At 41.5% G+C, this 4,698-nt stretch overlaps 1 pseudogene; it reads right to left on the minus strand.

The window, feature by feature from the left end:
* Window positions 1-1,486: 1,486 nt before the first annotated feature.
* On the minus strand, window positions 1,487-4,198 carry LOC109373059 (nuclear autoantigenic sperm protein-like; annotated as a pseudogene).
* Between the last annotated feature and the right edge of the window lie 500 nt (window positions 4,199-4,698).

A 4,698-nucleotide genomic window follows, 5' to 3' on the forward strand; every position in this document is an offset into this window, starting at 1 on the left:
AGATTTGTCCATTAGTGTCAGTGGGGTGTTAAAGTCCTCTACTATGATTGTGCTACTGTCAATCTCTGCTTTATGTCAGTCAATATTTGCTTTGTATATTTAGGTGCTCCTATGATAGGTACATAAACATTTATAAGGGTTATATCCTCTTGGATTGGTTCCTTTATTACTATGTAATGTCCCTCTTTGTCTCTTATTATAGCCTTTGTTTTAAAGTCTATTTCGTCTGATGTAAGTATTGCAACCCCAGCTTTTTTTTTCATTTCCATTTACATGAAATGTCTTTTTTCAAACCCTTCACTTTCAGTCTGTGTGTGCCTTTCAATCTGAGTGGGTCTCTTGTAGACAGCTTATGTATGGGTCTTGTTTTCTTATCCATTCAGCTACCCTGTGTCTTTTGTTTGGAGCATTTAATCCATTTACTTTTAAGGTGATTATTGATAGATACATAGTATTGCCATTTTATTATTCATATTTACCTTCTCCCATCCCCCCCACCACCCCCCCACTTCTTCTTCTTAAAGATGCCCCTTTAACATTTCTTGTAATACTGGTTTGATAGTGATGAACTCCTTTAGTTTTTCTTGTCTGGGAAGCTCTTTTTCTCTCCTTGAATTTTTTTTTTAAGATAATGTCCTGCCATTTTTTTCTCTCTTTTTTTAAATTTATTTTTTATTAGATTCAGGTGTACAAAGCAACATAGTGATTATACATTTATATACCTCACGAAGTGATAACCCCAATAAAAGTCTATTACCATCTAACACTGTACATAGTTATTACAATATTATTGACTATATTCCCTATGCTGTACTTTATATCCCCATGACTATTTATAAAATTATAATTGGAATTCATTCCAAAGAGATCCAACACACTAATTTAAAAAGATACATGCACCCCTATGTTCACTGCAGCATTATTTACAATAGCCAAGATATAGAAGCAACCAAAATACCCAATAGACTATTGGATAAAGAAATTTGTGGTACATACAGTAGAATATTACTCTGACATAAAAAAGAATGAAATCTTCACATTTGCAACAACATAGATAGACCTAGAGGGTATTATGCAAAGTGAAATGAGTCAGACTGAGAAAGACAAATACCTTATGATCTCACTTATATGTGGAATCTAAGGAACAAAATTAATGAACAGACAAAACAAATTCATAGATACAGAGAACAACCTGATGGTCACCAGATGGGAAGGGGTAGGGGGCTGCGTGAAGGGATTAAGAACTATAAATTGGTAGTTACAAGAGTCACAAGCATGTAAAGCATAGTATGGGAAATATAGTCAATAATATTGTAAAAACGAAGTATAGTGTTAGATGGGTACTAGACTTAACAGGGGCATCACTTCATAAATTATATAAATGTCTCTCCTTCAGTTTTTTTCTTATAATCTTTATTGAAGTTATAAAAACAGAATCCCTCAGAAGTAAAATATACATTATATATAAGATACTTTCCCTTGGGAGGAAGGCTCTGCTCCCTCTTACCATGCAGTGCTTTCAACTATAGCACCAGCCTCCACTGTCCCCTCCACTGCTGCCCGGCTTTCAGCCTTATTCTCAGCCTCCAACACTTGTGTATCTTTCGCTGCATCATCTTTCAGGAACTCTCTTCCTCTGGTTTCCTCTTCTTTCTGACAAAGTGGGAGATATCAGTCACATAATTTGATGAGGAAGCACCATCTGTTAGCTTTCTACTGGCAGTCATGGAGACTAAAGAGCCTCCTCCACTAAGAGTGAAACCTGAAGTAGAGTTCTCCCCCAGAGTTGCCTTCAGAGCCAGTTCAGCTACATCCCCACTACCCTGGGACTCCTTTGCTTCTTCTACCTTCTCTAATTTCAGGTAGCAGTTCCTTCAACTCCTCAATTTTTTCCACATATTCACTAGGTGACCCTTCAGCCTCGTTCATCTGCTCATTTAGTACAGCCATTCTCTTCTCAATGACTTCAATAGAATTGCTGACCTGTGCCACTGCTTTATCATACTGAGAGCTATACTCATGGGCCAAGCCCAACTGGAGATTTAGGTGAGCCTGGGACTCCTCCACAGCTTGGACATAATTCTTAGATTCAGCACTAACTCCTTCAAGTTTAAGAAGTGCCTGTGCAGCATAAAGCTGAATTTCTTTGGTTTCTTGCTTTTTAAAATGATCTTTGCGAAATCTAGAATATCCCAGGCAAGCTTAGGTTTCCCATCTCCTCCTCTCCATTTTCTTTCTTTTTTTATTTTTTTAAAAGATTTTATTGGGGAATTTGGGAAGGGGAACAGACAAGTTGCTGTCCTTTTGTTCTTCAGTCTAGTTGTGGAGGACGTCGCTTCACTGGCCCATGTTGGTATTATCATTGCGTTCTTCCCAGATGAGGCAGATTGGTCACTGGCCATTGGACGGCCACTCACAGTGGCTCACAGCAGCTCACGCTGGCTGCCGGCCAGCCCCACTGCAGCCTACACCATCGCCGTGACTCACGGCAGCCCAGCTCCAGGTCAAGCTGTTGTTCACCATTTCAGCTGTAGAGAGCACAGAGTCACTGGCCCTCATGTGGGATCCGAATTGGGGCCCTGCTGCTCAGAGCTGGTGTTCCAAGCCATCTCAACCAACGCGCCACTCGGCCAGCCCTCCTCTTCATTTTCTTGAAGAGACTTGTTTTCAAGAACTGAATCACTTGGTGCTTCTTCAGCCTTGTCATTTTCTTTATCCTCCTCTTCTGAGCCCTCGGTTTCTTCACCTCTTTCATCTGTTCTCTCCCTTGTGTTCCTTCGTTAGCAGCTATCTTAGCTTTGTCATCATGAGACTTCTCAGTAGCCCCCTGGCTACCTTGGTCTCAACCCCAGACTCTTCTATAGGCAGCTTAGTCTTCTCCTGGTTAGGAACCAACTTTGCCCTGATCTTCTCCTCTTGCCCTGAGCCATATTTTGTTTCTGTCAACACTTTTGCATTAGTCTCTAGTTCAGTAGGAGTCTGACCTCCTGCAGCTGATAGCCCAGTGACTACATCATCCTTAGAGAGAATGGTGGCCTCCTGCCCAGGCTTCTCAGAGACTTCTGACCAGCTTCTGCAGCTGACCTCTGCAGCCTCTGTTGTCACCACTGGTGACTCGTCAGCAGGAGGCGTTTTTTCCTTACCAGCTGCTCAAGAGCAGCTTTTCCTAGCTCATTTTCAGAGGCAGCTACCTGCTCCTTTGGCTCATCCCCACACACATCAAGTGGATTGACTGTTGGATCTACAGGCTCTGCTCCCACCTCCACCGCAGCGCCCTGCTTTTCTGGAGTCACAACAAGCTGCTCTTCTGAAGCTTCTTTTGGCTCCTCCTCTATGCCCACAATCACTTCTCCCTGCTTCTCCTGACCTCCTTTTTCTCTGCACTCTTCTTGGACATCAGTTGCAGAAACTGATTTTCCCTCCTCAGCATCTGGTGCTTCCTGTTCTGGCTTCCCAGAAGTGACCTCAGCTTCATTCAGTTCTTTTGCTGCTGCTCCTTTTGCCTCTTTAATGGTTCCAGTTAACTGATCTGGGGTTGATTCAACTTTTTCTTGTAGTTCCTCTGCAGGCTCACTTATTCCATATATTCTCTTCCACCTTTCTCCATTTCAGTCTCCTGTTCTTTATCAATTTCAGGCTTTACCAGAGACTTGTCTGTCAATATATATATATATATATATATATATATATATATATATATATATATATATATATATATATATATGCTTTTTCTCTTTCTTCCATGGCATTATAAACTTGTTCTCTCAGCCCTTTCCTTGCTTCCTCATCTATGTTATCATTATTTTCTCCCTTTCTCCTCTTCTACAGGCACACCTTCCAGGGCATTTCAAGACACACCATTCTCCATTCTTGCCAACTCCAGAAGTGATTTCCCATAGAAAAAAAGAAAGCTTCTCCAGCTTCTCCACACCATTAGATGTCTCTCCATACTTCTTACCTAAAAGACTAGCTGCTTCTTGGAATGCAATGACCGCTGCTGGAATGTTCCCTATCACCAGATGTTTCTGTCCTAAGCCCAATAGCTTCTTAACTTCACTGTGCACATCCAGACTCCCCACTTTATTGGCAGATGTAGAAAGAGCAGGAGCATCTTCTTTAATTTTGTCTGTGAAAACCAGCTCTCTGGCAGTGGCAGCAGTGGCTGTGGAGTCTGTGACCATGATTTCCCTGAGGTGCTGGGCCAGCGGATGGAATACAGCCTGTGAAGAAAATACAGGGAATTTTGGATGCTAGAGACTTATCTGTGAACAGAAAATAGCAGATTTGTTCCTCCAATTTTAAATAATAGCCTTACTGGGTAGAGTAGTCTTAGTTGAAGACTACTAAGGTCCTTGCTTTTCATCACATTGAATATTTGATGCCAGTTCCTTACTGGCCTGCAAAGTTTCTGTTGAAAAATCATCTGACAATCTTGTAGGAGCTCCCTTATAAGTTACTAGCTGCCTTTCTCTTGCTGCTTTTAGAATTCTCTCTTTGTCTTTAACCTTTGCCATCCTACTTATAATGTGTCTTGGTGTGGGCCTGTTTGAGTTCATCTTGTTTGGGACTCTCTGCTCTTTCTGGACTTGTAGGTCTATGAGTATTTCCGTTGCCAGGTTAGACAAGTTTTCAGTCATTATTTCTTCATATAGGTTCTCAATCCCCTGTGCTCTCTCTTCTCCTTTAGGTACCCCCATG

Source organism: Hipposideros armiger, unplaced genomic scaffold (assembly GCF_001890085.2).
Source record: "Hipposideros armiger isolate ML-2016 unplaced genomic scaffold, ASM189008v1 scaffold_687, whole genome shotgun sequence".
NCBI lineage: Eukaryota > Metazoa > Chordata > Mammalia > Chiroptera > Hipposideridae > Hipposideros > Hipposideros armiger.